This window comes from Homalodisca vitripennis, chromosome 2 (assembly GCF_021130785.1).
Source record: "Homalodisca vitripennis isolate AUS2020 chromosome 2, UT_GWSS_2.1, whole genome shotgun sequence".
Taxonomy (NCBI): domain Eukaryota; kingdom Metazoa; phylum Arthropoda; class Insecta; order Hemiptera; family Cicadellidae; genus Homalodisca; species Homalodisca vitripennis.
Window position 1 is genome coordinate 191,167,954 of NC_060208.1, and position 8,592 is coordinate 191,176,545.

Below are 8,592 nucleotides of genomic sequence, written 5' to 3' on the forward strand. Positions count from 1 at the left end.
TGAGACAATTCTTCTGGTTATGAAAACATATTATTTTGGTTAACGTGGGACGTAATGATGATTATTGTTGGGGCGATAGTGTATTGTAATAATTTCATGTTTATTACATAGTTTCATATTTTTGCCTGTTACTTTTGTAGTTTCTATATCAAGAAGGCCTAAATTAAAATATTTGCAGTTATTAAATAAATCTCTATAAACATTGATAAACAGTGTATTTATATAACGGTAATGTGACAATTTTAAAATAATTTATTGTCTTGATTAACAATATTTTTGATACTAAGTGAACACTATTTTACACAATTGAGATACGTCGATATGTTAAAGGAGAAATATTTTATAATAGTTTAATTATTAGTTAGTTCTTACACCTAAATAATAACATTTAAATAAAATTATAGAGGAAACCTGAAATAGCAATGATTTACTTTAGAGATAAATATGCGTCCACCACACTTGAACAGTTACAATAATGCTTGGGGATGAAGATGTTCGGGAGGGAACACAATATGACTTGCAAATTGGGGGTTGCTCCTGTGATTTGCAAATATGTAGATTACTGGTTAATGCTTCAACACTCCAAGTTATAGTGACATCTGTGTAGCTTGTTGCCAACAATATAGTTTAAATATTCTCTCTCTTTGTAATACTTATAATACTTATGATTTTCTTCTTTTCAAACGAAAAAACTTATTTTTCTTAAAATAATTAGAAAATAATAACAGGCTCAGTTAACTATCCTATTTGACTGTACTTATGATGCTCGTTCTTCATCTATTGAATCTACGTGTGTACTAAACGTAAAACATCTATAGTATATCTGGTGTTTATAAATTTGTTTCTAAATTTGACGTTTTGGAACCCGACTTACCGCTCTTCTATAATTTGTCTAGGTTTTCCATCACAGTCTACACGAGATTCCTACACTTTAAGTACTAACAATACATCTCGTACAGTAGTTGAATTTTGCTATTTAATTTCAAAGAATCAGTTGTTACAAATTAAATTAACATTATTTAAAATCCTTGCAGTTATTAGTATTGATGTAATAGTTTCGTGATATTATACACACTTTGGTACATAATTTATGTATATGTCATGTTATATATTTAAAGCTACGTTTTCAGGCAAAGCAACTACAGTACACATGACTGTTGTTTTGTCAAAGCAGTTTGAATTGGTAAAAACCTACAACATAAAACAGTAGAACAATTCGAAAGATAGTTTCTGTAAACAGGAATTATCAGTATAATTATACCCGTGTGGTATAAGCGCCTTAAAACAAATTAATTTTAAATTAACGTCTTGAGGTAAAATCCGGAAATTATAGCTTCCCGTCTCTGGTGACTTAGAGAGGATACACCAAGTAAGGTTGTTAGGTAATCAATTTTAGCACCGTCCTTTAACTATTACTTCTCACTCATCTTTTATTCTTCACCTTATTGCAGTATGAGTTGAAATTGTTTTCTAGGATAGGTATCCCTGCTCTTTGTAAACAAGGGTAATATTTATCCAATTATCAAGTATTCTTTTATAATACCATAAAAAGGAATACACGTAAATCTTCATTCATGTTTACATATACGTAATGTCAAAAAATTTATTTAATTCACATATAGAAACACACAGTCTTCTATGCACCCAACTCTCGTATATAGTTGCAGCCTAATCCTCTAACTATATATCTAAATTAGCTATAATCTATTATAGTTAATATATTATAACTAATATATTAGTTATAATATATTAGTTTCTTTATATTATAACTAATGTAGTCAACTGTGTTGGTAGAGAAGTCTTAATGACGTCTTCGCTACAAACCACCCCATCAGAAATACAAACTCAGAAAATAACACAATATCTTAGACTATCATTCTTAAAGAGATCGGCGTTGCCTGTTCGTTTTCTCTGTCTTTGTCACTCAGTCCATAAATGATTCTCTTGGATTTGTACAAAAATATAGATTTTTGATAGACATTATAGTAAAGTATAATTCTGATAATGAATATGATTAACATTTGGAAATTTATCATTAGAAAACCTTAATTGTGCCAAGCCTATATTTTACTTTTATCTGTGAATCACTATTTATTTTTATTTTTTCAAAATAAGCAAACTGAGATTATTTTAAGGTGTAATTCTTAAAACCGCTGAGTGGAAATGTATTCAATAATAACATTACTTCGTATCACTGAATATTAACAGCGTTCTAGAAAGTTTAGTGAGATACAAAATCAAAATCTTACATAATAACTTTGAACTTATCGTTTCACTTAAAGTATAATATTGTCAATGTTTGTTTAAGAGAATCAAAAATTGAAAGTATCAATATTATATATTTTACGCACAATCTAATTTAGATCTAGCTATGATGTATACACACAAAGGACAAAGAAATAATAAATAATAAAACATATCTGGTCTTGGATTACATATACCTAAGGGTATGTTTGATTGAAATAGAATTTTCTAAAAATTAATTACGAATATAATACTAAAGTGTTTGAAGCCTTTCTTATACATTACAATAAAGGCGTTATTCAAGACTATATCTCGCTGTGACATTCGTTTCCCGCCCCATCATTTTTCAACCCTTACTGAGGAGACCAGCCAAGCTGCAGTTTGTCTTCTTTCTGACAAGATATTACTAGCAAGATAATTTACTTTACAGTTACTGTCAATCACTCGTTTCCAATAACCACTACTTTATAATGTTACTTGACACAACAACGTCGTGTTTGGTTACATCAGTCATTTTACTAGAACTGTTTGTAAATTATTACGTTTTTAAATAAGAATAATCCTAATGCGAAAGTGACTCTGTTTGTTTGTTTTGGTTTAACGCATAAACTATTTAATCGATTTTACTGAATATTTACTTGGACAATCTTAGGGTCCCTTGGATAAACATAAGACGATTTTTATTTCGAAAATTCCTCCGAGATACACCCCACTGGTCTTTAATGCAGTTAAAAGTCCAATCTTGGTCTCTAAATTTGGGAATATGTAATCAACTGTTCTGTGAAAACATTGTTTTACGACAGCATGATCATATTTTAAATTACTTTTTAAAACTTAGAAGGAAAGGAATGACTAGAATAAATGAATAAATCATAATACTTGCAGTGCAAATATAGTTACGAAAGCCGTTAGTTTAATCACCCTGCAAACATTAGCGAATGTCTCAACTTCCAACTAGTTTACAATACAGTTGGGTGAGTCTGTAGTAATTTACAATTCAAACCAGTACTTCTTCGTGGATGAGATCATTTACGGTAAGATTAACCCTGTACAGTATATTTATGAAAGTACTGAATAATGTTGGTTCGTGCCTAAAATGAAAAACACTTTATGCATCAACAAGCTCGAGATCGTAGGGTAAACCATACAGTCATTGGCACTAGTACAGTCATTGGCACTTTGTAATTATTTTGTTCATTACAAGATTTAGGTTGGCAGCATTGAATGCCAACATAGTTCATGAGATACTCTTAACAGTTCTCCCCAATTGGTATTGTGATGTTTGCAGATAGACTGCACGTGGTGTCTGGAAAAATTATTTTTAGTATAGGTAAGCTTTTTCTGTTGATCTTCTTGTGAATTCCTTTAGAGTTGCTTCTCTGTACTATGTTATTTTCCCTTTGATAAGATAAATCTTTGCAACTAAGACAATGATAGCTGTAATGTAGAAGGAGTTGAAACCATTTTTGATAGGTTTTAAGTTAAATAACCTCAAAATCAAACCTGCAAAGGGGGTGCCAATGACTGTATGTTTAAAAATTATGAAATATAGTCATCGGCAGGGAGTGCCAATGACTATGTATTTAAGAGATTGTTTATTTTAAGCCAAAATAACATCTTTCGAAGTATAAAAACAATGGGCTTTTTATGAATATTGTTATTGTTTAACAACTCAATTTGAAACAGTCATTGGCACACATATATATTTCTCGTTGGCATGCCAATCACTGTAACCTAGCAGTGATTGGCACTATGTCAATGTATAGATATTGGCATGCCAATAAATAACTTTTTTCTTTTCAGATCACCAACGGAGTTCAAATTATGCCTAAATTCTCTTACAAAGCCGATTCTCTTGAGGCAGCTTTACAAGATGTTAGAAATGGAATGACCAAAAAGGCTGCAGCAAAAAAGCATGGTGTTCCTCGGTCAACTATTCAGTTTCGGCTTAGTGACAAGTTTTCAAAAACACAACTTGGTCCTCCACCTGTACTGACGAAGGAAGAAGAGGATACACTTGAAAAATGGATCAATGACTGCTGTCGGAAAGGTTTCCCACGACGGAAAGAAGATTTGCAACTGAGCGTTCAAGAATTCTTAATACAAAATGAAAGACCTAATCCTTTTAAAAACAATCTTCCAGGCCTCGGTTGGTATCAAGCATTTTTAAAAAGGCACCCTAACCTATCCTTAAGGACTCCCGAAGGAGTAACTTCTGCAAGCTCATGCGTCAGCGAAAACGATATTAAAAATTGGTTTAAAACTATAGAAGACATTTTGAAAGAAGAAAATGCGGTGGACGTTTTGAAAGACCCGACTCGTGTTTTTAATGGCGATGAGACAAATTTCCTACTGTGTCCAAAGGGTTCTAAAGTTTTAGCTCCCACAGGATCAAAAAATGTTTATGAAATTGACAAGGGAAATTCAAAAGCCGCCATTACTGTGATGTTTTCTTTTTCTGCTTGTGGGCGAATTGTTCCACCGATGTTAATCTATCCGTACCATAGATTACCATCAACAATTGTAAATTCTGTACCAGACTCTTGGGGTATTGGTCATTCGAACACTGGATGGATGAAATCCGAAGTCTTTTATGAGTACATCGGTAATGTTTTTAATGCACACCTTGAAAAAAACAATATCACACGGCCAGTTATCCTTTTTGTAGATGGGCATAAGAGCCATCTTTCCTATCAGCTAAGCCAACTGTGTTCTGAGTTGCAAATAATACTGATAGCCCTATACCCAAACGCTACCAGAATAATGCAGCCAGCAGATGTTGCTGCATTTAGACCAATCAAGTCAGGCTGGAAAAAGGCAGTGTTTAATTGGCGTAGTAACCACCCGACAGACGCTTTAACTAAGGAGAATGTTGCACCAATCCTGAAACATGTAGTGGACGAGGTCAAGCCTCAAACACTTACTAACGGATTTAGAGCCTGTGGCTTGTTTCCTTGGAACTGCAACTCAATTGACTATACAAAGTGTCTTGGTAAAACCCAAATGAAAATTGTACCATTAAGCGGTAAAGATGTAGTTACCTTGGATCAATTCGAAGGGATTGTAGGAGACGAAATGATAGAAAAATTCCGCAATATAGAGAAAGTTGTGTCGGAAAATAATGAACCTCCACTGTTTTTCACACTATATCGAGTGTGGGAGGAGTTTTCCAGAAATAAGCAACCTCAAAAATTTGGTTCGCCACATGCTGTCATGGAACTAAATCCACACTCTCCAAAAACTGTCACTGATGTATGTGTGCCAGATAGGCCTATTGTCAAAGATGCCACACAACTGATGTTACAAAAACAACAAAACTATGATCCTGAAATTAATTTACCTGCACCAGATGTCAGTGCCAATGCATTAAAAAATGACACCACATATCTTCAACAATCAAAATGTGAAAACAATGTACAACAATGTAAATGTAAAACTTGACCATAAACTATACAACACCCGAGAAAAAGTTAAGTGAAGGTTCACGTGTTGCGCTACATGCTTCACAAGGCATTGCCCAAGCATCTGGAAGCAGTGGTCCAGCTTTGGCTGATGTTCTCGTGTGGCCCGAAACTCCAACCAGAAAAGGCCAAAGAAAAACAGAAAGAGTACCTTACGTTGTTTCTTCGAAGAAATGGAAAATAATTTATGAAGAAAAGGAAGAAAAAAGGCAAAAGAAGAAAGAGCCAAGGCAGAAAGGAAAAGACTACGAGAAGAAAAGAAGTTAAGTAAAGCCCAGAAAGGAAACTCTACTAAACAACATAGTAAGATTTCTGTTAAGAAGAAAAATTATGAAGATCAATTATGTGGGAAAGTCAAAGTTGAAAAGTCAATTGATGTTGATAACGGACCGTCTGTATCACATAAGCCTAAGTCTGTGGGGAAAAAGTTGTTTCCTGTAACAAAAAATGGATTGTGCTACAGTTGTGGGACTAACTTCAAAGACGAAGAAGTCTCCCAACCTGTTGAATGTGACATGTGTGATAGACTGTATCATATAAAATGTATACAAAACAGAGAGGACCTTGATCAACATGATCCTGTGTTTGTATGCAACATCTGTTTGGACTTTGGAAATGAAATTGCCAACGAATTAAACCCCCCCCCCACCCCCCCCCCCCCCCACCCCCCCCCCCCCCCACCCCCCCCCCCCCCCACCCCCCCCCCCCCCCACCCCCCCCCCCCCCCACCCCCCCCCCATTACTCCTTTTTTCTTTTCTGTGAGATGTAAAATAAATTTTTAACGAGTGGGGCAACAATAATTCATTGCCAATTTAAACACACTTGATATAGCAGCGTGTTGAACTGTGTTTCCGCCTTCTACTGTAGTTCACAGAGATTGCCAATATATCGTCACCAGATTACGATGAAAACGAGTTCCGTACGTCAAAAAGAGTGATTGAAATAGGCAATCATCTGTAACATTCCATCTATAAGTTGACATATGATTTAAATAACTTTAAATGAATATTTTTTGTAAATCAATTTTAATAACCTTAGTAGGTAATCAAAAATACAGATACATCCCAAATTATATTTTTTACACAATTAATATCTATGTTGCTTAAAATATAAATTTTGATAGGATGAGATGTTTTAGAATGAATCCATTGTGCTATCTTTATCAACGTTATAACTAGATAGGAAATTGCAAAGCTATAAACGTAATCTCAATGGTCGTAACTTTACAAAGAATATTCTTTCAATATCAATAACTAAACTCTACATTGAGTAACATACAGTAACTACAAAATATTGAGTATTTGTTTATTATTGTTGGAGTGTATTCAATATATTACATGTTAAATAGTTTTCTGTTAATTGGGCTGAGCTTCAGCGAAGCCTATCACTCAAGGGAACCGTATACATAGAATATTCTTTCAATATCAATAACTAACTCTACATTGAGTAACATACAGTAACTACAAAAATATTGAGTATTTGTTATTATTGTTGGAGTGTATTCAATATATTACATGTTAAATATTTTCTGTAATTGGCTGAGCTTCAGCGAAGCCTATCACTCAAGGGACCGTATACATTTCACTTCTGGCTGTCTATGCACACGATATTTTTGAAAAACTACCTGGACCTATGGACCTTGAAAATTGTGAATGAAGCTTCATATTTGTCTGATGAAACTCTGAATTACGATATAGGTGCACCGTCACACCATGAGATTTGGTGGGACTATAACTCACACCTTGTATATTTATAATTTATAATCGCTGTTTCCTTTATTTCTTCCTAGATAGCCGACAGCCACGGAATCTCAATAGGCAACATGCAGTGTACGCAACGTTATCTCATAGGCTGATACACAATCAAAGACATTGGGAATATTACGCAGATTTTTTTAAATCAATTGTAAATTCAAACAGCTGATTAAAACAGTGATATTTAATCAGCTTTGTATTTTAAATTAAATCAGGAGCAATGTAAACTGACATAGTTTTCATATGAGATCGAGAATTGATTCAATACTATGGCATCAGTTCAGTAATTTAATTAAAGGACAGCACGCTCAAGGAGCTCTGTTACTCGAGGGAAATCTACGACCGGTGACGATCATATTACCGGCAGATGTAGCTTTACTGTTAAATATTACTTCACTAGTAGCTAGCTAGACAAACGAGTAATGCATTAAATGTAGTATTTTATCATTGTATAATTTTAAACATGTTATAAATTTAATAAGAAATTTAAACTTTAACAAACAGACATATAATAGGTTAATTTAATTTGACTAAAACTAAATATATAATCAAAATGAAGCCTTTATCTTTACATTCCCTTTTAATTTTTTTAGTATTTGATTTTCTTGCAAGTCCCATTCCATCAGAACGTAGAGAGTTTATTAATATTTCTTAGAGATATTTTGATTGTTTAAATTTTAAGTATAGGCTAAAAAACAAAAACAAAACAGGTAAGGTTAAATATTTCTTATCTTACCAGGCGAATTTTAGGGCTTCAGAATCCTCTCTAACACTTAATCTGGGGACCAATGGCTTAAAGGTGACTTCCGAACCACCCAACCAACGGCCGGGCAGGTGGGCTGCTTACAAGGACAGCGGTCACCCATCCAAGCAGCAGCCACGCTCGATTTTTCTTCATCCGGTTATCTTGCAATAACCGTTTGTACACGCTACACTGTGCCATTGGCCAGTAAAAATGATAAGGGCAATTCATATTGTAATACGATATTAGAGGAAAAATATAAATTAGACATTCATTTTCCATCATAAATTATATTATGTAATCAACAAGATATGGCAATGTTTAAAACATTTAAAGTTCGATTTTTATAATTTATAAAATTATAAAGCATCACATTACTAAATAGACAAA